The following is a 26,248-nucleotide window of genomic DNA, read 5'->3' as shown; positions in this document are numbered from 1 at the left end:
AAAGGTCTCCAAGAACAGTACCACGTGTGTTACTATGTCATGCACATACTTACATTAGAAAGGTCTTCAAGGATGGGTTCTAAAGTAATAACCCAAGCAGAGTTGAAGAAACAAGGATAGGGACCCAGTGGTTGAAAAGAACTTGAGCTTTATTTGGAAAGTTTTCTTTTTTCAAGGTGAAAACATTTACTAGTTATGTAATAAATGATTTTGTTTCAAAAAAGAGCAAAATAGGATTTTATTCATTTATCTATGTGTCCGTCCTACTATTTGCATGTACTGCTAAAGAGTGAGAGGAAGGTTTGTCTGCTTGGGTCATGTAATCAGGTAGGTCACGTGTGCTCTGGGGAAGGAAGGAAACAGTACAGTGTGGGAAAGTAAAGGGATTTCTGTGTTTCATGGGAGATCCAGAGGCCAGAACATTCCTCGGTAAAATTCTGTCAAGGCCTGCCATCTTGAACAAAAGGATGATGACAATAGTTTGCAATTGGACAAAACTTTGATTTTTTTAATTTTTAATTTTTAAAAAAGACTTTATTTTTATTTAAGAGAGAGAGTACATGAGCGGGGGTAGGGGCAGAGGGAGAAGGAGCTTTACAAGCAGACTCCACGCTGAGTGTGGAGCTGAAGGCAGGGCTTGATCCCACGACCCTGAGATCATGACCTGAGCCAAAACCAAGAGTCAGACGCTCAACTGACTGAGCTACCCGGACCCCCCAAAACTTTGGTATTTTTAAAGGAATTTCAATTGTCTTTGACTTTAGAGTTCACAAATATATGATAGTACAAAGGATAATCTGTGGTTCCCCAAATTTAGCCCCCAGGAAGGGAGATGATTTTGGTGCTTTTTAAAGGTACCAACTCTTTGGCTGTTTTTATCGGTACATACGGCTTCTCTGCTAGGCTAGAAATGGCCTCCGCCAAAATTGCTGTTTTGATTTGGATTTCCAAAAATACCTCATGAGAAGCCTGTAGTATGAGGAAGATGGTCAGAAACAGCTCTGGGGAGGAAAAGAAAAAGCATTTGATTTGAATCACCTACAAGCGGAAATTGAGTGCAAATATCTCCTTGAAGCAACTGCTATATAATTATCCATCCTAATGGAATCCTTTCAAAACCAAAGCAGTTCAACAAGGAAGTTTAATTGAAAATAAAATTTCCAGGCCAACTATTCTGTCAAAACCACATTAAATGAAGATAGCTCAGCAGTGACCAAATCGCTGCTAAATGTATCATGTGTTATGGGCGAGGGGTGGGAGTGGGTGGGCGTTCCCCTCTAGGGGGGAAACATGGCGGTCTTCTAGGCTCCTTTTTCCAGCTTCATGTGTCTTCTAGTCACTGGGCACAAGTTCAATTCTCTCTGGGTCAGTGTTATCTCTGTCAAGTGTCTTCTTGTCTTCTGAAAATAAGAAGCCAGGCGTAAAATATCAGAGATAAAGGCAGGGAGAGAAGAGAAAATGACACTCACCATTCAACCTGTTCTTTAATGCAAAGACGCATCCCATTCCAGACACAGGCTCATGGAGGACAGCAGTGATGGACCTTCACCACTTGGGTCGTTCCTCTCTGTCACTTAGCTGTGTGACCTCTGCTGAGTTATTTAACATCTCTGAGCAGTTCTCTCACCTAAAATATATATATTCCCATACCCTCTGGATAGTCAGAAAGATGAAAGGCAATAATGTCTACTGAATAGCTAAAGTGATGACAGTGATGACAGAGCTGGAGTCCACGCGATATGGTGCTCTAGATAGTTCCTGGTACTGCATGGGGTCTGAACAGGGGTTGAAGGAGGACTTGGTGTTTCCCTGCTATTCCAAATGGGTCACTGTGTGGGCCGGCGGCATCAGCAGCACCTGGGAACTCACCATTAATGCAGGATCTCAGCCCCACACAGGTCAACTGAACAAGGGTTCCCTGGAGATCTGTGTGTGCCTCAAATTTGAGGAGCAATGGCTTTGGCCATCTTTCAGGTGTGTGGTTCTGCACCAGGTGACCGAGTCAACAGAATGTGATCTAAAAGCTGCCCCTGGGAGAGAAGCAGAGGGCCCCAGAGAGCCACGTGTGGTAGGCACATTTCTGGAGACCATCCTGCTTCCTGTCTGCAGAAAGGGAAATCAAGGCAGAGCCCAGGGCCTCCTGAAATGAAGGATTCTCCACCAACGGGGCTGGACCACCCTGGGATCCACAGCTGTGTCATCACAAAACCTCATGTCATCACGTGTGTCCAAGAATAGGCCCTCAGTGCAGAGGAGACAGCGGCAACAGCTAGTAAGTGGCAAGTGGAAATCGTGGCCTGGAAACTCAGGAGAAGCGGGTCGGAAACAAAGCACCTTCCTGACTGTGGCTTAAATCATGGTGCTCGTGTGCTCTAAGACACAACAACCTCACACAGTAGGGAAAGAAATGTCATACACATGCAGGGATTTTGTGGTTTACGCGTAGACCATCTGGAATCACAGGTAAGCCTCTTCTGACGTAGACTGACTCCCCCGAAGGGAAACCTATTGGCTGGGGAACTGGAAAAAATTTTTTTTAAAGATTTACTTATTTATTATGATAGACAGAGAGAGAGAGAGAGAGAGAGAGAGAGAGAGAGAGAGGCAGAGACACAGGCAGAAGGAGAAGCAGGCTCCATGCAGGGAGCCCAATGTGGGACTTGATCCCGGGTCTCCAGGATCACACCCTGGGCCGAAAGCAGGCGCTAAACCGCTGAGCCACCCAGGGATCCCCGGAACTGGAAATTGAAGTAGGAAGAGAAGGACGATGACAAAGAAAGAAGGAAAGAGAGGAAGGGACATTGAAATAAAATAAATAAAAATAAAAGAGAGTTGAGTCTCTTCCTATGCAGGGTTAGGTTTAAAAGTCCTCCCGGGATATTCAGGCCATGAAGCCATCATTTTTGCTTAAAAAGCCACACTGTTGAGCCTATGATCCTTTATTCAGACCAAGTGCTTGGTCCCTCGCACCCAGCACACCTATACCTGAAAATGTTCTCACGGAGAAATCCGGCAAGGGTACGTCTCGCCTGGCAGAGAGCTACCTTGTTTATCTGCCCCCCCCCCCGGCCTCCCCTCCCAGACCGACAAGACACTAGAGCTATCCCACCCTCCCCAAATCCCAGTGGCTCCTGACTCCAGGTCATTTGGCTTAGGCAAGGAAAAAAAATTTCTTCTAGAAGATTCTAAAGCCCTGGTTTCCAGGGACTTCCCATGACTACATGGAGTTGGGGGGCACAACGCTTAACATTTTGTGTGAGTGTGGGTATGTGAGAATTGAGAAAAGAGACAAAATATGAGGTGACATGTCAAATCCTAATTCTGGAATTAGCAGCACTGACTACGCTTAGTTTATAAACTGCTTCCTAAATCCTTACTGGGAGGAAATATAATAGAAACCTGATTTAAAGATGAAGAGGGGATTCCTGGGTGGCTCAGCAGCTTAGCGCTGCCTTCAGCCCAGGGCGTGATCCTGGAGTCCCAGGATCAAATCCCACATCAGGCTCCCTGCATGGAGCCTGCTTCTTCCTCTGTCTGTGTCTCTGCCTCTCTCTCTGTGTGTGTCTCTCATGAATAAATAAATAAAATCTTAAATAAATAAATAAATAAATAAATAAATAAATAAATAAATAGACTGAGGCCCAGTAAGGTTTTGTGGCAGAACCAGGAATGAAATGATGTACCTTTCCTGTCTTAGGGCACAGGCTTCTTTCATGTCCCAGCGTCCCTGTCTCCCCAGCCACCTTCCAGCAATGGCCTGCACATCCACCAGGTGCTGGAATCATTACACTCTATCTTTAAGGTTGGTGGTTAGACAAAGTTTCTTTTCTTCCTTTTTTTTTTTCTTTTGAGACTGTTTCTTTACAAAAAAAAAAATCACTGCATCTTACGGCTAAAACTTTATATTCTACTGATAAGGAGAATAATGGCAATGTTCCTTTGACCATGGAGCTACTAGGGATGATGTATAGTTGGATGCATAAAAAGCCAGCTTTCAAGTCAGAAACTCAGGTCAAATTGTGTCCTTAAAAAAAAAAAATTCAGTCCTTGTTACTCATAGCTGTCTGACATTTGGAAAGTTGATCTCTCTGAGCCTCTGGTTTCTTCACTTTTAGAAATGGCAACGGCACCAGCTAATATTTATCACATGTGAACTATATGTCCAAGCCAGTGTCATTCTAAGTCAGCGTGGTGTATTTCTTGACTCATCGAGTGCTTGTAACACACTATTGTTATTCTCCGTGTACAAATGCGAAAATGGAGACACAGAGAGGTGAAGTAACTTGCTGAAGGCCACACAGCTAACCAATGTCAGAACAGGCGTGCTGCAGGTGGTCTGACTGCAGTGCTATGTAAGATCGTGAGATTAAAGTGCTCATTGGGCAAAAAAGAAGGTGCTCATTGGGTCATCTGACACAGAATGTGTACTCACTAAATCGTATCATTAGGTATCACTTAGAGATTAATTTCTTTGGTTAGGCGGAACCACAAGGCTTACTATAGTCTGCGTGTGGCTCATGAGAAGCTGCTGCCTACAGGGCACTTCTCCTTGACAGGTGCTCTTCCCCACCTGCCCTCAGCTGGCATTGTGCCTTGGAAGCACAGGAGAGGCAGCAACTTGGGTGCTCCGCCCTGGAATCTCCATAGTGACCTCTTCCCTGAGGAGCCCACACCGAGACCTAAATTAGGGCAGCTGGGACAGGAGGTCTGACACTGCCTGGCCAGAAGAACGGTAGATTCCAAAAGGAGCTGAGGGGATCCCTGGGTGGCTCAGCGGTTTGGCGCCTGCCTTTGGCCCGGGGTGTGATCCTGGAGACCCGGGATCGAGTCCCACATCGGGATCGCTGCATGGAGCCTGCTTCTCCCTCTGCCTGTGTCTCTGCTTTTCTCTCTCTCTCTATATATATATATATATATATCATAAATAAATAAATAAATAAATAAATAAATAAATCCTTAAAAAAAAAAAAGGAGCTGGACCGATCAAATCCCCAAGGCGATGGCCATGTGCTGGTCGACTCGTTGCTTTAGAAATCCTCTGCAATTGGCTAACTGCAAAGACCTGGGGGGGGGGGGGGATGAACAGAACGTATGGAAGAGGCAGCATGACTCAAAAAATTGGCAAAATTAAAGGTCTGGTGTGGAAGGGGAGTCCACTGCTGGCTGAACAACAGTCAGCCACATCTCTCCCTCCTTATTCAGCTATTCCCAGTTCTTTTTTTTTTTTAAGATTTTATTTATTCATTTGAGACCAAGAGATACAGAGAGGGAGGGAGTGCATAAGCAGGGGGAGAGGCAGAGGGAGAGGGAGGAGCAGACTCCCCAGTGAGCCGGGAGCCTGATGCGGGGCTCAATCCCAGGATCCGGAGATCATGACCTGAGCCCAGACACTTAACCATCTGAGCCACCCAGGAGCCCCTCTTCCCAGTTCTGTTCAGGCACTCAGAAGAGGCACGTGGAGGCCACGGCGATCCTGCTGTCTCTGTCAGGGAGCAGCTTAGGGATGACTCCTGGCCCCATCGGGCCAGTGGGACATGAGGGGAAGTCTACTGGGGATTACTGGAAGAAATTTTATTCCCTAATAGAAGATAAGAGAGGTGCGGTAAGAAGGAACCCTTTTTCCCGTTGGACATTCTTCCCCCTTGGAATGCTGCTGTGATAAGGTGAAGTCTGTAGCAGGAAAGAGCATCACAGAGTTGCGGATCCGCTGTGCTGATGTGCCCGAGCCACCAAATGGTTGCTTTCCGAGACATCTGACAATAGCAGGTGCTGGGGAGGACACGGGAAACAGAAACCCCTGAACACTGCACCGGTGGAAGTGTAAACTGGTCCAGTCATTCTGGAAAACAATCTGGCAGTACTTGTGAAATTAAATATGAGCACACCTAATGACTCATCCATCCATCGCCGCCCTGAGTCCATACCAGAGAAACTCTCCCACAGTCCCCAAGGGCACAGGTGTGAGGTGTCTTCACAGAACTTGGCTGGGCTTCCCTAGTGTCCACCTCCAGGGACCAGAGAAGCGGAGAGGGCAAGACCCGAGGCAAGGGAAGGCCAGATGCGGGCCCTCCGGTGAGCTACCCGTACGTTGTGCACCAAGACTGGATCTAAAGAAGATAGAACCGAGTAAAGGGACAGGGAGCAGAGTTCTCTAGCAGAACCCCGTTCGTCCAAGTGAAAAGATACCCAATCACAGCCCAACAGTAGGTCCCCATGGGTGGCACACAGCAAACCCACCAGATTGGATGCCTGTGAGGAGCAAAGGGAACGGAACAGGGCAAAACCCGACAGGAAGAAAGACAGGGGTCTTGCAGAGGCCAGCAGAGGAGACTTTCATAACAACTCAAACAAAAAGAATTGCAACCCATCTGGAGTCAGAAAACCCAGCTATAAATGTTCCCGTGATTGATTGTTACCAGCTGTGGGCCTACTAGCAAGTAACTTATGGCCTCAGTTTCCCCATTGCAAAAGTAGATATCAAAAAAATGCCCTACAGAGGAGACGTGGGCGGAGCCGAGGTCTGGAATGCAGCAACTGGATGGCAACCAAGGACTCAGCTTTCTCGCCTGTAAAATGGGGATTAAGACCTTACCCAGCTGGCACCCTTCTGACGAGGTGTAGAAGAGACAGGACTCAGGCAGGACAAAAAGCACAATGATGAATGACGCTGCTTGGCCCACTTGGGCAGTTCGGAGCATATCCTCCAGGGAGCGCAGGCTCAGGCCTGGCGCTGGGCCAGGAGCTCCACAGCGCACCTCAGCCTCGCTGGGTGCACGTCACCTCGTTGGGTGCAGCACATGGGGCCTTTAGACCTGGGAGCGGCACCCACCCCTCCCCGCAGGTGCCCGAGATGTCCCGGCACGAGCCTGAGACAGGCAGCAGTCCAAGCTGTGTTTTCGAGTCTGCTCCTGGGCCCCCCGGGGCCCTCCAAATCCACATGTCTATTTCTTTTTCTTTTCTGTCGTGGCAAGGAATGCATTTTTAGCTAGATAAGGTAGGTCACCAAAAAGAGAAGAGGCAAGAGGAGGAAACCATCCTAACTTGCCTGTTATGCCTCCAAGGGGGCAAATCTTCCTTTTTCCAGCAAAGGACCTGCTCTCTTCCTGTAACTTCCCATACTCCAGGAAGGACACAATGCCATATGTGACTGTCATGCTCTCTTTAAAGTGAACGCCTCTTCTGATCCCTCAGATGCCTGGGAAAAGACTCAGTGGTGCCCAAATACCATGTATCCCTGGGCGCCACTTTGTTTGCAATTTCGCTCCTAAAGGTGCCCGGCTTCAAAAACCCGCCTCCCTGCAAACCAGCACCTTCCTCCTGGCACATGTCTTTGCAATACATTCTTTAAATAGGGACACAAGGTCACCGTGAGGCTTTCATGACTCCTGACAGAGTTTGTCCCGAAAGGCCAATTTATGCTGCCACCTGTGATGGAAGCATGTGTCAGGCTGCCTACAAACTCAGAGTAAACTCCCAAGCCTGTTATTCTCACGTCTGGTACCTGCGGGGAGCGGGAGGCCAGTCACACTGGGAGCCTTGGGGAAGGGAGACTCCCCCCCACCCCCTCCCTCAGGTCACTGAGGCTCTACTTGCCTGTTGCAGGATCTGTCTGTTCGGGAGCGCTCACAACTTTTTACAGAGGGTTTCTGCGTACAAAACGATCTCCTTCACTCAGGCCAGCCTGGGGAGCGGAGGTGGTGAATGCGACAGTGAGAGGGTGGGGGACGGTGTCAGCCTAAGGCCTCCAGGAGAGAAGAAGAAACAGAGCAATAAGCACTGGGAAAAACTGCAGTTGAAAAATCCTACGTGCCCTGCAAAGGCGTCTCCTTGGGAGGTAGGCTCACACTCAGGAACAGTTGTAGCTAGTGGATTACGGTTCTGGATTTGGATATTTTTAGAGTTTTGGTTTCTTTTTTGGGGGGGGGTCATTTTTTTTAAGATTTTATTTATTTGTGAGAGACAGAGCCAGAAAGAGAGAGATTGTGAGAGAGAGAGGCAGAGACACAGGCAGAGGGAGAAGCAGGCTCCATGCAGGGAGCCCAACGCGGGACTCGACCCCAGGTCTCCAGGATCACACCCTGGGTTGAAGGCAGCACTAAACCTCTTGAGCCACCAGGGCTGCCCGTGGGGGGTGGAGGTCTTAAACCTTCTCCGGTGCTCCTGCTCACACCTGGTGAAGTCTCCAGGGGCTGGGGCTCTATGTAGGCTGGGGCTTCCACAGCGCACTCCTCTGCCCACCAGGCTCATTCCTGGCACGCTTCCTTCCAGATCAGCTGAAACCTCACTTCACCTGGGAAGTGTAGCTCCCAAAGCAGGCCCGCTGCCTGGACATCCTGTCCTTTTCTTCCTCCAGAGTTGATCACAACAGTGCCCGGAGCTGGACTGCTTCAGCTGCTATCTTTGGATTCAAAAGTGTGACACTTTGGGGACTGGACGTGCGCCTGGACTGTGCTAGCTGTGGGTGGAAAGTCTGGCCTAGGACGGGGAGAGGCAGGTGCACTGGGCTGTGAGAGCCAGGGACAGAGAGGTAGGTCCTCAGAGACTTTGCTCTGGTTTTCGCTTTCCGCTCCCTAGCCCAGCACCAGGGATCCAACCAGTTCTATGACAACTTCTTTCTCAAATGCCTGTTATCGCGTAGACGCCAGGGTGAGGAATTGCAACACCAAGGCCATTCCTCGACTGTCGAACTGAATTTGGGAGTCAAGACTCCAACACAAGGAATGTTAGATAGCAGGGAGGAATGAAGTCAAAGATAGCAAAACCAGACAATCGAAAGATTGATCACTTGTGGGCACTGGGTGGTCTGGGTCCAGGAGGCAGGTCCCTGTGGGCTGAGAAGGAAGTGCTCTGAGAGCCCAACCTGAGGGATGACCAGAGGGTGGGGGGTGGGGAGGGGGAGGGAGGAGTGGGAGGAGGAGGCCTGTGATCCTGGCCAGGAGCAGGGAAGCTGGGAGGCTCACTCCAGGGCAATGAGGAGCTCCTTGAGTCTAGAACAGAAAGAAAACATCTGGAAATCCTGGGGGGGGGGTGAGTTAGCACCTGAATTTTGAGGACCCTAAAAGCCAGGTAGAGAAGTCTAACTCATGAAAGAGAAACTACAGCTGCATAAAGTGGTGCAGCTGAGGGGAGAAGTTTAGGAGGAGCTCCGTCTGGGGGCAGCCCTCAGGATGGGCCGGAGGAAGAACCCGGTCAGGAAGGAGGCACATGGTCCCAGAGCACCCACGTCCCACCTGCCAGTGTGGCCGACATCACCGATCCATCAGAGCACACTTTCCTCAGGAGCCCAAATGGGACCTCAGGAATGTGGGGCCCCTCAAGGCTCCAGGCAGACCCTCCCAATCAACCCAGGGTGTGATTTAAATGTTTGCCTTGCAGGCTGCATCACTCAGGAGCATCAATGCTCTGCTGCACTAACCCGTATCCTCAACGTTCAGAGGCTTAAACAGCAAAAGCTAATTGTTCATTCGGGCTCTAAGTCCCACACAGGTCAATCGGAGATTACACTCAGGGCTCGCTCCAAGCAAAGCAGGCCTACGCAGGGCACTTGCAGGCCACTAGGCCAGAAGAGAGAGGGACCTCTGGACGGTCTCCCACTAGCATTTCCATGTGAAGGACAGAAATTACACGTCCCCTCTGCTCGCTACTTGTCAGCCAGAGCTATCACAGCAGGTAAAGGAAGGGCAACCAAAATCTTCAGAAGATGGGGAGTCTGGGAAAATGAACAGCCCAGGCATGTTACTTCTCAGGGCACATGTAATTTATCACTTGTTCATTCAATCAGCGAGAACTGAAAATACATTGAGTGCCCAACATCTTAAAATATTTCCATTTCTTTTGGCCCTTTTATCAATGCTGTGAGGTAGTGGGTATCCCCATTTCCACTTTACCAATCAGCATTTAGGGCTGAGAGAGGTTGAGGTGCCCAGACAGGAATGGGCCTGACTCCATAGCCCAGGCTTTCTTCCAACATCACAAGGACTTCCCTGCTATAGGAGAGTAAGGCAGTGGTTCCAGGGGCCTTAAGGCACAGTGGTTAAGCTTGGGTGTTCTAGAGGTGAGCTGCTGGGTGTGCATCCCGGGGCCCCTTCCTTAGCCATGTGATCATGAGCAAGTTCCTTACCTTCCTATGTCTCAGGTTCCCATCCACAAACCATCATGATACTAATAACACCCCCAACCTCATAGCAGTGCTGTGACAGCTGAGGGAGGAAATGCATGGAAAGCCCTTGCAGCGCCCCTAGCATAGAATCAGGGGTCAAGAAATGACAGCTACGGTCTGAAATCAATATGACCATCTTGTTACGAGGATGTTAGAGTTCACACAGGCTGTGGGCCCCCTAACCCAGAGACCATCTACTTCCCAATACAGCCCTGGGCCCCTAGGTCAAGTGGGCTGCCAAGACCATGCGAGCAAGGAGAAAAGCCACAGGGTGACCTGCACCCCACGGCTCGCCTTCCCCTTATCCTGTTTTGCTTTCTTCTTGGCACTTGGAACTCTCTGAAATGCCCTACTGGTGTATGGATCTGTCATCCTGCTTCCTGTCTGTCTCCCCGACTGGAAACTCAGCTTCAAGTCTGCAATGGTCGGGGGGCCGGGTGCATGGTAGGGGGCTCGGCAGATAATGAATGGGTGGGTGAAGACGTGGAAGTTCTGAGGGCAGGGGCTTTGTCCAGATTTATTTGCTGCTGCCTTCATTGCACAATACCTAGCACACGGTGTACAATATGTGCTGAGACGTCGTCTGCCAGCTGTCTAAAGCCTCGTGCCCAGTGAGGGACTCAGCCTTTCTTTCTCTGCAGAGGATTATGCTAAAGCCTGGCCTCGTCATGTGTGATGCCTGTTGGTTAACGGCTTCCTTATTTTTTTTTAAGATTTTATTTATTTATTCATGAGAGACACAGAGAGAGAGAGGCAGAGACACAGGCAGAGGGAGAAGCAGGCTTCCCGCGGGGAGCCCAATGCAGGATTCGATCCCGGGACCCAGGATTATGCCCTGAGCTGAAGGCAGATGCTCAACCACTGAGCCACCCAGGCATCCCAGGTTAGTGGTTTCCACACAGAGTACCGCCCCCCCACCCCACCCCACCCCCGCCTTCCCCACTGCCCCTACTCAGGGCTCCAGGCTGGGCATCAAAACCACGCAGGGACGAAGGGGAGAAAAGCCAGAGTGAAAGAGAGATGCGAGGAGAGACGGCAGGGGGCGAAGTCTCACACCCTTGAACCCTTGTGCACACGCACAAAGCTATAAATGCTGTCCTTTAATGTGGCCTCTTCTGGAACCTGCTGTGTGGCCATGGACGAGTCACTCTCCCTCTAGGCCTCGGGTTCTCTGATAGTCAAATCTGGGCACCGAAGAAGAACATTTCAAAAGGTCCTTCCGGATCGAAAATGCTAGGAACACAACATCATCTAGGCTTCACTCCTCAGAACCTAGCTTGTGGTGTTAGAGCTTCTCTAAGGCTTTCGTAGACCTTGCAGAAAGCTACCAAATATGTTAACCCTACCTGGCTCCTACGTAAAAAAATAATTCCCGCCTAACTGCAAACCGTGGAGCTGCATTTGACAAACTGTTATAAAGTTATATAAAAAATGTATCACCAGAGCAGCCCTGGTGGCTCAGCGGTTTGGCGCCGCCTTCAGCCCCGGGTGTGATCCTGGAGTCCCGGGATCGAGTCCCACGTCGGGCTCCCTGCATGGAGCCTGCTTCTCCCTCTGCCTGTGTCTCTGCCTCTCTCTCTCTCTCATGAATAAATAAATAAATAAATAAAATCTTAAAAAAATGTATCACCATTTCCATCTTGCAGCTCGGTCTTCATATGTTGAAACTAATACAGAGAGTACCTTCCTGGTCAAACGGACCTATCTGAGATGTTTGGTGAAAATCCCATTTCCCAGGCCCCACCCCGGAGCCACTGAGTTAAAAAATCTGGTGGGGGAAGCCCAGGGATCTGCATTTTACCAAGTTTCCCAGGTGGTCATTTGCAAACTGAAGTTTGAAAACCACTGCCATAAAAAGAAGCTGAGAAAAGGGGCTGGGGCAGGCATTCTGGAGCCAGAAGGAGGGCTGTAAAGGTGAGGAGGGGAAGCAGATGACAGCACGTGGCCCCTGTTTTGCATGAGTGCAAATCGCTTTTGCCCATGTGTGTCCTGCGTGTTCCACCAGCGTAAACATAAATTTGCAAAACCCTGACTCACCCTGTGCTGAGCCCTTCCCCCAGGACTGGAAAAATGATACTCACACTCAGCCCGGGACGGCATTCTCTATCCTGAGCTGCGGGAAGAGAACGTTTCCAACCTATCGGGCTGACTGTTTGAAGACCGATGTCACCACCGCCAGGAACGTGTTGCCAGAAGGAACATAAACAGCGTGGTCACCCAGAGGTTTCCTGCAATTAGTTTCCACCTTTGGTTTGTGACATATACCAGCCCCTGCAGCGAGCTGTCCTAATTGATCCACAGGGAGGGAGGTTTTGTTTAACGTCGCACTACACACACCGAAGTGCTTGATGCACACACGCGCGCACACACACAGATGCCACACATGGTGCGCAGGTGTATATAAGCTTCTGCAATGATCTGAGAGCTGCAGCTTGGCAATCAGGAGTCGCCTGGACCACAATGCTGAGTGCTAGCTAGGTTCCAAGGTACCAGGAAGGGATCATGCTGAGAGGGGGGTGGAAAAGTAGTGAGTGGACAGGAGGGGCCAAGTACTGCGCTGGAGGGTTCCCATCTCGATCAGCGAGAGTGTGACCAGTTCCATTCTTCTGAGGGGGAAACCAAGACACACAGACTTGCTCACGATCCTACAAGATCGAACCCTGACCTAGCTAACCCCGAAGGTCGTGTTTGATCCTTAGTCAGTGCTGTCTTAAAGTTCATAACCTGGGAGCATGGTGGGGAGGGCCGAGCGAGCCCATGGAAACCAAAATAACTCCTTAACAAACAATTGAACTCACAGGCAATAAACGGTCATTGGAAAAAAACAAATCACAGATTAGCAATAGGAAAAAAAAAATCACAGTATAATCTCATCCTCCAAAAAACAATGGCATTTATACTCCTAGGCTGTTGTTCTAGCCCACAAATAAAATGATACGATTTTTGCAATTTTATCAAACATTTTTCCCGGCAATTAACAAATGTTTGTCCACTCCTGATCTTCTGTGAGTTTATATCCATCCATAAATTTCTCTGCAGAGTCTAAGGGGGAGATAAAACCTTTCACTTCTTTTTTTTTTTTGTGTATTTCCTGTTATTGTCTGTTCATCAGCCACTAATGCATTAAGGAAGGGTTAAAGAGTGTTCTCTCTAGACAGAAGTGTGTTCTGGTGGATGATGCAGCTTTGAAAAACATACCCCACCCTCCAAAAAAAATATTCAGGGTTGGTTTCCTCCTTTCCATAGATGAAAATGGAGACTAGATTTTGCAACAACAGAGAAAATGTTGCCCCTCCCCGCCCCCCATGCAAAAAGTATCTTAATGCGAAGGGAAATGCAGTTCTACTATTCAGAGGGACCTGGCACAAGATCTCCCAATGCCCCTCCCCCATTGCAGGGACCAGCCCTCCAAGCACCCCCTACAACTCCCTTCCAGCCTTCTTCTAGTTAGGAGAGTGAAAAATAACCTCCTTTCCTCCCTTTTGGTGTTAACGAGGCTCCCTATTGAGACGCAGTTAATCACATCAATTAAAAACCTCACACTTGGCCTTGCTTGCCAGGTACAGGCCCTCTGTCCAGGGGAAGGTGGGCAAGATAAGTCATGGCCAGAGATAACTTACATTATTTTTGTTTTTCTTCTCCACTTATGCTTTTTTCATTTTTTTTCCATTTTTTTTAAATTCAGGCTCAATTAACAGTGAAACATCCAGTGAACTCATCCAGTTTGATGAGTTTTGACAAATGCATGTACCAAAAACACCAAATCACCAAGATACAAAACATTCTCCTCACCCAGAAAGGTCCCTGTGAGTTTTCCAATCGTCTCTGTCCTCCTCCAGGCGTTTGAAACCACTGTGCTGATTTCCAGCACCATTCATAAATTTTGTGTGCTCCAAAAGTTCACATAAACGGAATCTTGTGATTTGTGAGGATGGGCATGAATGATGAACAAGAACACGCAGGTCCTAGTGGGCACGAAAACCAGCGTAGGAGCTTTGGAAAACAGTCTGGTAGTTCCTCAAAAGGTTACAGAGAGAGCTACCACATGACCCAGCGATTCCACTCCTAGGTATATATACTCAAGGAAATGTAAATGCACATCCTCTCAAAACCTTGTACATGAATCTTCAGAGAAGCATTCATGATTCATAATAACTCCAAACTGGAAACAACCCAACGTCCATCTACCGATGAAAGAACAAAATGAAATGCGGTCCATTTGAACAATAGAATATTACTAAGGCATAGAAAGGCATGAAGCTCAGATGAGCAATACAACGTGGATGGACCCTGAAAACATCAAGTGAAGTGAAAGAAGCTAGTCCCAGAAGTCCACGTAGTGTAGGATTTCATCTGTGTGAGACTTCAGAATAGGCAAATCCATCGGGACAGAAATTCTAGGTTGCTCAGGACTGGAGGACAGGGGGAAAGGGATTGGGAGGAGGTGATAGCTAGTGGGGACAGATTTTCTTTCTGAGGTAGTCAAATGTTCTAGGGTTGGTAAATTGTATGATACGTGAACTGCATCTCAGCAAAGCTGTCTAAAGAAACCAAACATTCAGAATCGCCCAAAGCGGAGCCAGTTACGATACACGGGAAAGAGAAGAGTTCTTCTTCAGTGGGATTTTAACAGAAGTGTTTGGCATTGCAGCCCAAGAACCCTGTGCCATCTAGGGGGAACGTGACTATGGTCCAGGATGGTCTCCTTCCCACGAGAATGTCCTGGAGTTTACTGCTTTTCCCAGGAGCCCCTGTCTTATATCTCCAGAATCTAAATTCTGAAGAGTCCAGGAGTGATTCACTTTATTTATTCACTCATTCCACCAACATTTACTAAGTTGGTATTAGTAGAAAGCACATAATCATAACTAGTCTTGCTGTATTATCTCTGTGGCCTCATATGATTACATTTTGGGGGGCATAGTAAATGCCTCTGCATGTTTGGTTGTGTGTTTAGGAGGTGACCCCAGGAGACGGCGGTGGGTGGGGAGGGTAAGAGCTCCTTATGAGAGAAAGGTCAAGAACTCTGGTTCTCAATCCAATGGATTCTACTACTCACAGATGCATACCTTTGCCTCTTCCTGCCTCATGTCCCTCCCCTGCAAAGACCAATAATCTGTCCTACGGTGGAACCATTAGGAGCCCCAGCTCAGGAAACCAAACCCACACTCTACCACCTACAAGCTGTGTATGACTTCAGGCAGTTTCTTAACCTCACTCCTCATGTGCACAGTGAGGACTGGTGGCAGTCGCAGCCTGCCCAATGCAGGATTAGGTGGGTTCACACGAGACTCGGCCTACGAGGAGCCAGACAGAGAATATTCTGGGGCACTGTGGACCATGCCATCTTCACAATCAGAGCACCAGCTACTCATCTTCAATCAGAGCGTCAAAGCCAGCACAGACGACACCTGAAAGAAAGGGCATGCTGTGTTCCAATAAACCTTTATTTATGGATAATGAAACCCGATTTCAGGCAATTTTCATGGGTCTGAAAATAGGATCCTTCTTTTGATTATTTTTCTCAACTCTTTGGGAATGCATTGGACCAAAAAAAGGCGGTGGGCCTGACCTGGCCTGTGAGCGGCGGTTTGCCAGCCTCTGATGTAAAGCACTTGGAACACCACCTGGCACGTAGTAGGCACCCAGCACCCATGAACCACACCCCAGGCAATGAGAGCCAAGCCTCCGCCACATGTTAACACTGTGCATTGCGCTCTCCGTGCGCCATATCTCATTTAAATCTCCCCTTGATTGTAGGCAGGTAATGTGATCGCTCAGATGAGAAAGCCAAGGTCAGCAAAGGGACGGGGTGATGGTAAATCCAGGTCTTTCTGTCGTGAGCTCTTGCTTCTGACCGTTACAGAATGCTGTGCCGGCTGCCAGGACACAACAGGGAACCAGACCCACTCAGGCTCCGCTCCAAACACCACAAATCATGATTTAATTAATTTGAGACATTTGTTACCGAAAGCAAGGCCTGGAAGGAGGAACAAGGGTATTACACAGCTTACGGTGAGGGAGGTCCTCCGATGAAGGGGGACATGGCAGTTGGGAACAGTGGCCATGTGTCTGGTGCTGTGCCAAGTGTCAAAGAGAAGAGGCTAGAAAAAGCACGTCCGCCCCGGCTCCCTGTTGCGGAGGGCTCAGGGACGTGACAGTGTCAGATACGGTGGCGGAGGGAGAAACGAGTGCAAACCTCCCGAAGGCCACGCAGCAAGCTGAACAGCCTCTTCCGTTTTATGGGAATCTATCCTCATAAAATAGGAAAATACAGTGCGAAGATTTAACTAGGAGAATATTCGCGGAAGCGCGGTTTGTGGTAGTGCGAGCGCTGAATTCGCAAGTGGCCAGACGCTCCAGAAAAACTGGAGGGCCTCAGGCACTTGGTCTGAACAGTGGCAAAGCCGTGTGTCCGAGCAATCAGGTGCTGAAGGGGCAGGAGTGTGCATGCTGATGTGGAGGGACGTGGAGCATGGATTCAGGGACAGAGCCCTGTGCAAGCCAACAGGTGCACTCCCATTGTCACAAGCGTACACATGGGCTCATGCATATACATCGGTCCTTTTACTCAGTCACCCCTGAAGGATGATGACAGATGCGTTTTTAGCCTCCTCCTTTTGTGTGTCTGCATTTGGAGGGGTTTCTGGAACAGATCCTCGGTGCTTTGTGAGAAGAAATTAAGGACAGCTGGTGGCCGGAGAGGAGTTCAAGTCTCCAAAGCGGCCTGAGCGCTAAAGCAAAGTGCTATGGATTCATTCATCCAGGGCCTCCGAAGGGTCCGCTGCGAGCGGGGACTGGGGGATGCGCTGAAGACGGAGGGAGACGAGGCACATGGAGCTCCTCGTTTCATGGGCGGCAGGTCAGGGGAAGACATCAGTGCACTCAGGAGGGTTTGCAGTTCCATGGGGTTTGCAGAGGGAACACCAGATCACGGGGAAGGGAGACACCTCGTCCTAGACCTTGGAGGCAGCCTCCGTGACTTGACATAGTCTCAGCTAATGACCTACTGATCAGAGGGCTCCTGGGAGCCGGGAGCAGCCCAGTGTTTGGGCTCAGTGTGAGGCCCCGAGCCTTCGTTTTTCTCATTCTCCAGGCCGAGACCCTCCCCGGGCAGCTGTGTGGAGCCACTGAGGTTGGCGAGGCACTCCGCAATGGCCAAGCCCTGTGCACACGACAGGAGTGATTGAACGCCAAGATCTGAACCCCTTTCTACAAGGGTTGACAACCTGGAATTTAAATCATGATGGGTGCCAAGGATGGGGAAGTAAACATGTTTACCACTGAAAGACTCCACTGAGAAAGGCAGTGGGCAGTGTGATTCCCTGTCACCGCACCCTGGCCGGCCCCACGCCTTCTGTGGCTTCCAACTCGGCCAGCACCAGGGCAGCTCCCGACTTTCTGGAACCTGTTTGTAACCCTAAGGACAGTCTGTACATTTTTAAATTGAAACACTTTCTCTGCAAGATTTTGTTGACAGACGTTCAAGGGAAGTATTTAGGACCTATGGCCTTGAAAAGAAACCCTACGTATCTCATGTCGGGTATAGTAAAGAGAAAAGGCTCTCCAGTTAGGTGGACAAAGGTTTAAATGCTGGCTCTTTTCGTGCATTGATTATTATATTCTAGCTTCAGGATAATAATATCTTTCCTGCAGGGTAATAATTAGAGCAACATATGTATAAAGCATAGATGTCCAATAAATGACAGTGCTGTTTTTTTTTTTTTTTTTTCCCCCTCTGGTGGGAAGAACCAGGGAACAAAGCAGCAGGGTCACAGGGCTCAGAAGTTGTACCCTGGGGGAAATCAGCTCATAATGAAGCAAGGGATGGAGGCCCGGGGTGGTCTGACCACGCAGAGCTAACCCTGACCTTGGCTCAGCCTGGAGAAGGTGAAGCAAGGAGGTCATATCTTTCTCTGTGAGGTGGAAATGTTAAATTAGATCGAAACTTCAAATTTGAAACCAGCCCTGTGCTCTGCACTCCTCTAAGATCCTGACTGCATGTGTGTCTCTCTGCAACTTCTCAAGGATGGGTGAGGGAATTGCTCCTGCATTGAGGGCACCAGGTGTTGGCCTGGGAAGGGCTCACTCCCAATTCCAGCTGGGCACCAGCTCTCACGCCCAATTTTAAAATTTTCTGGAAAACGCGACCTGGGCTCAGGACAAGGCAGGCTGCAAGCATGTACATATGGGGAAACAGCCTTAAAAGCAATGTACAAGGACCAAGGGCTGGGGGCACCTGGGTGGCTCAGTTGGTTAAGTGTCCGAACCTTGATTTTGGCTCAGGTCATGACCTCAAGATCATGGGATCAAGCCTTGCATCAGGCTCCATGCTCGGCATGGAGTCTGATTGTCCCTCTCCCTCTGCTCCTTCCCCTGCACTCTCTCACTTTCTCAAATGAATAAATAAATAGTCTTTTTAAAAAAGCGATGTACTAAATTTCATACACACAACACACACACAGATGTGTGCATTCACAGGTATGTGTACATGTATACACACAAATACAGACAGACATTTAGGTGTGCATATGTATATGCACAAATACAAGCACATTCTTCCTTTTTTAAAAAAAGATTTTATTTATTTATTTATGAGAGAGGCAGAGACATAGGCAGAGGGAGAAGCAGGCTCCCTGAGGGGAGGCGGATGTGGGACTCAATCCCAGGACCCCAGGATCATGCCCTGAGCCAGAGGCAGATGCTCAACCACTGAACCACCCAGGTGCCCTACAAGCAGGTTCATGCACATACAGGTGCACATGTGTATAGGTACACCCCCATATATACATATAGGTATATCCTCACACAAGCTCCACTTAAGTACTAATATTGTCCCCATTTTCCTAAAGAGGAACCTGAGTCATGGAAACAAGAAACTTGCCTAAGGTCACACAGAGTCTGCTGCAGAGGCAGGGTTCGAAACAAGACGGGCTGGCTCCAGAGTCCCTGCTGGTACTCATTAGATGACAACAGATAACCCAAGGGTTAAACAGCAGAAGCCGAGAGGCATTAACTCTGAAAGCAACTTGTGCCCTGGGGTTGACTGTGTCCAGTGAGGTTGGCCAAGAATTCCTCCCATTTCTGTACACGCATGTTTGCATGTTTCTTGTTTCTCCCGTCCAGAGTTAGGGTTCACTTCTCCTGCCCCCGAATCTGGGCTGACCTGTGACTCCTTGAGCAGGAGAATGGGAAGGAGCTGATGTTGCGTTGGTTCCACGCCTTGCCCCCGGGAGGCTGGCAGCATGCACACCAGGCACTTGAGGATCCGGCCGCACAGAGAAAGAAGGTCAGGCTGGATATGATGGCGAAATCTTAGAGACAGTGAGAGGCCCCAGCTGCTGCCCCCATCATCTCAGCTGAGGCCCCACGTGGCCTCACAGAGCTCCTCCAGGAATGCAGCCACATGGACTCCAAGTGTAGCAGAAGAACCACCTGGCAGGGCTCAGCCACTCTACAAGACTGAGAAAAATAAACAGTCCTTGTCTTAAGCCACTAAATTTTCAGGCGGTTTGTTACACAGACAACTGGTTCATGCAACTATGTGGCTTGCAATACAATAACCAACATTATTTGTTGAGTGCTATGCTGGGCAGCATATTAAGTGCTTTACATTTACTGTCCTATTTACTCTTTATCACCACTCACCACATAGCACATATTAAAATTATTTCCATTTTACCCACAAAGAAGCTGAAGCCCAGTGAAATAAACAAATAGCCTTCCCTAGGTAGTGGCAGTTCTTAGATGTGGACCTAAATCTGACTCATTCTAACTGCATGTACCAATCAGATTTCTCCAAAGAAAAGAACCAATAGCGTGTGTGTACACATCCACAATGGTTAGACACCGTGGCCCAGACAAGTTGACACATGAAAGTAAGCATCACACTGCATCTCCCCAACTCTGTGCCTCCTACCCCTGCAAAACTGGACCCCACATTCCCGGCCCAGAGTCATGATTTACCATCATGGACCACACAATTGGCAAAATAAATAAGACATGTAATCAGAGCCTGTCACATTAAATGGTGGGGTGCCTCAAGTATGTGGTGAGAGAGACTACTGACCACATCGAAGCCACCAAGGAATTAGCTTAGAGAAGGCACCTGGCGTGGCTGAAATAGACCAGAGGTGCTTCCATCAACAGGTGACAGGAACCAAGATGGCGCCATGGAATGCCAACTGGAAAAGGAGGGGAGGAACTGAGGTTGGTTCTAGGAACCGGCTTTAATTCCAAACAGTGACCTTGGGTCATTCGTCATCTCTCTGAGCTTCATGTTCCCAAGCAAGCTTGGTGATGTCCAAAGAATGGTCAAGTTCTTTCCATGACTCTTTGTGGCTTCAGATCCAGCATGGGTCATTGTATAGCATCTACTTTTGACGTGGCAGTGGAGGATGTCCAGTGATCACCACTTTGCCACCATAAATATGCTGTGGGACTGAGCTCATCATCTACTTTCTGGTGGCAACACAAGTGGAACACTGATGGAACCTCTAAAACCCAGGAACCCCCAAAGCTGGTCTCCTCCCCTACTGGTTAGTCCCACACTGTTCCCACTCTGTTCCCACACACTGAATATTAACTCCCCTTCTGTAGGAACTCACACTCAACCCACACCTCTGAACGTGTCCTGCAGCCACCCAGCAGTTCCTCAATTAACACAGAAGTCTGGCGAGAGGTTATCACTGTCATTGCGTTTTGTTCCCTTGTCCCCACCAAAGCCAGCTACTTCCTTCAAGTTGGTATCAGGCAGGCCAGGAAGTTTTTTTTTCCCTGAAATCCATTGTATGTGGGAAGATCAGAAGGACGTGTCAAGTGCAAGGACGGAACCAGCTGGGCACATGGAGATACAGGCTGGCCCTGGCTGGCTTCCCCCGGCCCTCCTGTCCCATGCTGGTGGGGCTATGCTGACTGACAGTAAGGACGATAGGAGCCTTGCCATGATAATTAATCAGGAGCATTATCATCATCCCAAAGAACCTCTGGGTTGCTCCAAAGCCAATTAGGAAACTGACCTCACCCCCTTCCTGCCTCATAACCCCACTGTCTCCAGTCCATCTAGGACCAAGGGATGGAATATTTCTCCATGTCCAGCACAACAAAGCCTATCTAAGGAGGCTGTTTGGACATCAGATGGGACCACCTCTCATCTCATCTCATCTCATCTCATCTCATCTCATCTCATCTCACGCATAGGAACGCTGAGGCTAATAATCATACCAGTAGATATGAGTACTTGGCACACTTGAAGCCCCATTCTAAATGCCCAACATCCAGTTGTCTGCAGAGTAACAACCACCTGTAGAGGCCCACACCCTAATCCCTGAAGCCTGTGACTATTTAGGTTGCATGGCAAAGGTAAATTCAAGTGGCAGATGAAAAGAAAGTTAATATGCTCGTGTTAAAATAGATTATCCTGGATTATTTCTGTGGGCCGAATATAACCAGAAGCATCCAAAACTGGGAGGGGGAGGCAGAAGAAAGAATCAGTCAGAGTTAGACGGGACTATGGAAGAAAGGCATAGACAGGCATTAGGTTGCTGGCTTTGAAGATGGAGGAAGAAGCTGCAAGCCAGAGAATGAATGTAGAAGCTTCTAGAAACTGGGAACGGCAAGAAAACACTTCTCCCCTGGAGCCGCCAGAAGGAGGCAGCCCTGTGTTCACTGATTTTAACCCAGTGAGACCCACGTTGGACTTCTAACCTATGGGATTGTAAGATAATGCACCACATTGCTTTAAGACTCTGAGTTGGTGGTAATTTATCAGCAGCAATAGAAGCCGAATACATGAACCAACTCAGTCAGTTAATTAAAGTTCTTACAATAACCCTAAGAGGTGATGTAGTAGTATCTGCTATGGCTGCAAGAACGCCACGTAACAAGACATCCCAACTCAGGGCAAATGACAACAAGCTTTTATTTCCCTCACACATCTGCTAGTCAGCTCTGGGTCGGCTGGTTCCCAGGAGGGCTTGTCTGAGCTCGGCTCCACACGAGGTGTGCATTTGAAATCTGCTCCATGTCTCTCATCCTCTGTGGCCTGGAGGCTATCTACCAGAGGCAGGTTGTCACAATGAAAGGTATGTAAGAAAAGATGCCCAACCTCATCCAACTTGCATCTTCCACTCCTGTTATGCTGCTCAAACTCCTTGGTCCAAAACAAGCCACATGGCCAAGATGTGCCATGGCGGGGAGAAGTACGTTTGCCCACCTGGAGGCCCCGGCAATGGTATGCACGTGGTAATATGATAATGGGGCAGTGAAGAACTGGGACCCACAGTTCAATCGACCACAGAAAGGCACTACTGTCAAGCGTTCCATTTTGCAAATGAGAAACCAAGGCAGAGAGTCTCATCCAGGATCCCATTGCTAGTCAATAATGGAGCCAGGATCAAAATCCAGTCTGGCTTCAAAACACGGGTCAAGGACCTTCACCTACTAAGTGGTGGAGCTGGGACACCATGGCTCTAAAGGTCACCATCTCTGGGGCAGGAGGGCGTGGCATCCGGGAGCTGCAGTGATCTCCAGAAGTAAGAGGAAGACACTGAGAGAGGTTTCCAATCAAAAGTGCAGCCAGGCTGAGCTGCGGCTCTCAGCGCGGCCCTGCTGTCAGATGACCCAGGGTAAGTCAGCTGTCCATGGCTGTCGTAGGACTGAATGCCCTCCTCCTGCCTTGGTGGGGCTGGATCTGCAGCGAGGCGGGCCAGTTTGCAAGAAGCCAGCATGTGGGTTCCTTTGAAAGCTGAGTATCTGAAGGCCAGAGTAAGGAAAAGGGGCAGTGAGAGATGCAGCGAGAAAGGGATACCCACATGACGTGGGACGGGGGGATGCAGGGAGTAAGGTAGGACTACTCATGAGCCTGGAGAGAGGACACAGGAAGGAGGAGGGATCAGGAGAGAGGAAAAGAGGAAAGTGATGCTCAGAACTCAACATTATAGAGAAATTTTATTTGAAGGCACCAGGCAGGCATTTCCTGGAAAGGGTCAGAAGGTCACACTGATGATTTTGGGCATCTGGAGCCTCCTTAGAGAGGCCTCGGAGTGGAGGTGGCGGCTCTTCATGGTTATGTCCAGAGACTCAGGATGCTCCTGGGGGCCCTTCAACCCTGTAGCAATGGGCAGGGGGGTCACCAGAAGGCCCTCACACTTGGCCCTCCAACTGGAAGTCAGTAAACGCTCCAATTTATGGCAAGAACATGCTAAGGATGAGAGGAGGCATGGGGACCACTCTCCATGTCCTACAGGAACTGTGTCACCCAGCTCAGGCCAGCCCCTGCTGGAGGGGGGGGGTCTCCTCCCTCCCAGCTACTTTCCCCTTAAAGGGGGTATGAGGCACTCTCCCCAGAGATGAGAAGCCCCTTCAGAGGGGAAGGGCAGTGGACACTTTGCAGGTAGGTGCCATGAGCCCTCTGCTCACCTCCCGGCTTCTCCTGTACCACCGCACCAGGGGAACAGCACTGCTCCCACGGGAGCCAAGAACATCGCAGCTAGTAAGGTGAGGGCTTTCCACAGCCACCGGTTAGTTAACACAGGGGGATCCCAATCCAGGTCTGCCGGGCTCATTCCAGGTGCCTGCCCCCTTACGGTGCTGCCAGCCAGGATCCAGCGCAAGAAGCTGCAGCGAGGACCCCCCTGAGAGGTGGGATGGTGGCTCTCTGATTCACGTACCACCCACTCACCAAGCACCCCTCTGAGAAGCACTAGTAGCCTCTCCCACAGGGGTTAAGAGCATGGCCCCTGGAGCCACTGTGTGGTTTTGAATTCTGGCTTTACTATCTGCTAGATGGGACAGCTGGGCCATATTGCTTAACTTCTCTGAGCCTCAGTTTACTCATTTGCAAAATGAAAGCAATGGCAGCATCTACATCTCAATAGGGTCTTATGAGGGTTAAGTGTTGGGCAAACTTCACATGTAGAACCGTGCCCGGCACGTGGTCAGTCGGATCAAAGCACTGGCTTTCGTCGTTCTTCCCACGGTAGATGAAACAGACCTCGTCTTTGCCCTTACAGGAGTGCAGGTTCATGAAGGAAGGCAGGTAAAATAATACAAGTAAGTGTATCCTGATAGATCATGCTAGGAAGGAAAAGCTAAGAACAGCAGGGGGAAATAACAGGAGAGGTGAAAAGTGAGAAAGCACTCACCATGCAAAAATGGAGGGAATGAACATTCCCAGCAGAGAAATAGCATGTGCAAAGGCCCTGAGGTGGGTAGGAATGGGATGTATCACTCAGCAGAGGTCGTTGTGGCTGAAGAATAGTGAGTAAGGAGAGACATCCAGGCCAATTCAGGGACAAGCTGCCCTGAGCCTTCAAGGCACCATCACAATCAGCCAGACTGGAACATTCTAGAACACCCCTCTTAGAGGAGCTTACCTAACAAGGCACCAAGTCCATGAGGAAAGGTGCTGCTGACCTCAGAGCTGACCCCCTCCGTGGGAAGGGGAGGCCAAGGTGGGAAGCATCTGCAGATTGGATATACTACACCTTGACAAGACCACTAGTAGCATCTCGAGAGGGGACCCCATGCTCTGATCTGAGGGGATGGGAGCATCCACCTGAAGGGCAGCATCCTCTCCTTGGGCAGGGAACTCCTCCCACACCCCCCAACCCACACCAGGTTCTGAGCTACCTATGGGGAGGGACCACATCCCTCCAGATCTGCAGTCCATGCCTGGCACACTCTTGGTAGGGCGACCTTCTCTCCGGAGGACAGGCTCCGTAAGGATGCCTCCCTTCCAGCTCCAGTGCCAGGCACAGACCTACTACAAGATGTGCATTCAATCACATGTGGTTCAACAAAAGAACAAATGACTCTCCAGTGCCTGGAGTCCACTGCTCAATCACCAAATCAATGGCCAAGCTGAGAACCACGCACTGTGGTCAATGCCCTTCAGGAAATCTCCATCCTGCTGGGAAGTCAGACACAGGCTCAAGGAGACAAGGTCTATCCCGGCTGTCCAGACATGAGACGCTCAAATGGAGTCTTTCCAACGGAGGAATTTGACTTCCAGGCAGAAGAGCCTAGAGGGAAAGCAAATGATGCAATGGAATTTGAGCAGAGGCCGGGTTTGGGTAATCTGAGAGGTGGCCACTTAGGGCGAGGGGAGCCCCTCACGCCCTGGACATCTGTCATCGGGCAAGCCCCTACAAGGGCCTTCAGACAGCCTCTTCTCTGAAGAACCCTGGCGCCAGAGCTGGCGGCCCATGTCACAGTCGAGGACACTGAAGTTCAGACTGGTTTAGTGACTTGCCCACCGTCATGGAGCCAGGAACTGGAAGAGCTGGGGGTGGGGGGCAGCCCAGCCCTGTCTGTGGTCCCCTCAGGCAGAGAAACGACAGGATCGGGTACAAAAGTCAAAGAAAAGATAGTGGCCGGTTCAAAAGACTGGGGGTGAACCCTGTAGGCGAGGAGTCGTCACAGAGGTGCCCAGCATGGGATCGCAGGGTGGGGTGATGCTGAGAGGGGCTTTAATGGACGCTAGGAGGTCTGACTGCTTTTGATCGGGGAGGGATGAGGTCAGAGCTATGCTTTCAGAATCTGGACCTGGCCATCAGGAGTTGAGGTGTGAGACTGAGAAGCTCAGCTCACCCCACGAGGGGCGGGACTGGAGGAGCAGGGCAGTGATGGAAAGAAGCCGGACCTGGAGCCAACAGGAAGGAAGCCGAGGCAGGACTGCTGGTTGGAAAGGCTCCCGGGAGAGGGAGAAACCACTTCTCCTTTCCTTTCAGAAGATAGCAAGATTATGACTGCAGAGCAGGGCTACACAGGGCAGGACTTCCCAAAAATCAGGAGGGGAAGAGCCCTGAGCATGTGTCCTCAACAGAGGCTGCGGTCCCCAAATCACGTGTTCAACTCTGACCTCCTCTACCCACCCTGGAGCTTCAGCTGCAGGGAGCTCTGGCCTCAGGCCCTTGGGGACCCGGCAGTGCCCCTTCCTCCAGTACCAGGGCAAAAGAGAGACACAGAAGTCACTGAGATCCAAAGACAAGGGGCTGGAGACACCAAGAAAAGTGGTGTCACCCTGGGCTATGGATAGAGAAACCAAGGCACCAGAGGTTAAGAACTTGTCTGATAGCGCACAGTGAG

At 49.8% G+C, this 26,248-nt stretch overlaps 1 long non-coding RNA gene across 2 annotated transcripts in view; it reads right to left on the bottom strand.

Moving 5' to 3' along the window:
* Positions 1-436: 436 nt before the first annotated feature.
* The window catches only part of LOC129502410 (uncharacterized), a 234,571-nt gene continuing 208,759 nt past the window's right edge, over positions 437-26,248 (bottom strand). Inside the window, exon 8 of one of the 2 annotated variants that reach the window (XR_008662960.1) lies at positions 437-1,400. This is a non-coding gene — a long non-coding RNA (uncharacterized LOC129502410). Of the gene's footprint in view, positions 1,401-11,797; positions 15,571-26,248 lie in introns of those variants that run through there. The other variant, XR_008662962.1, reaches the window with a different exon arrangement.

This window comes from Nyctereutes procyonoides, unplaced genomic scaffold (genome assembly GCF_905146905.1).
Source record: "Nyctereutes procyonoides isolate TBG_1078 unplaced genomic scaffold, NYPRO_anot_genome, whole genome shotgun sequence".
NCBI classification, from domain to species: domain Eukaryota; kingdom Metazoa; phylum Chordata; class Mammalia; order Carnivora; family Canidae; genus Nyctereutes; species Nyctereutes procyonoides.
Note: the sequence above shows the minus strand (reverse complement) of the source record. Positions and strands in the feature narration are given on the sequence as shown.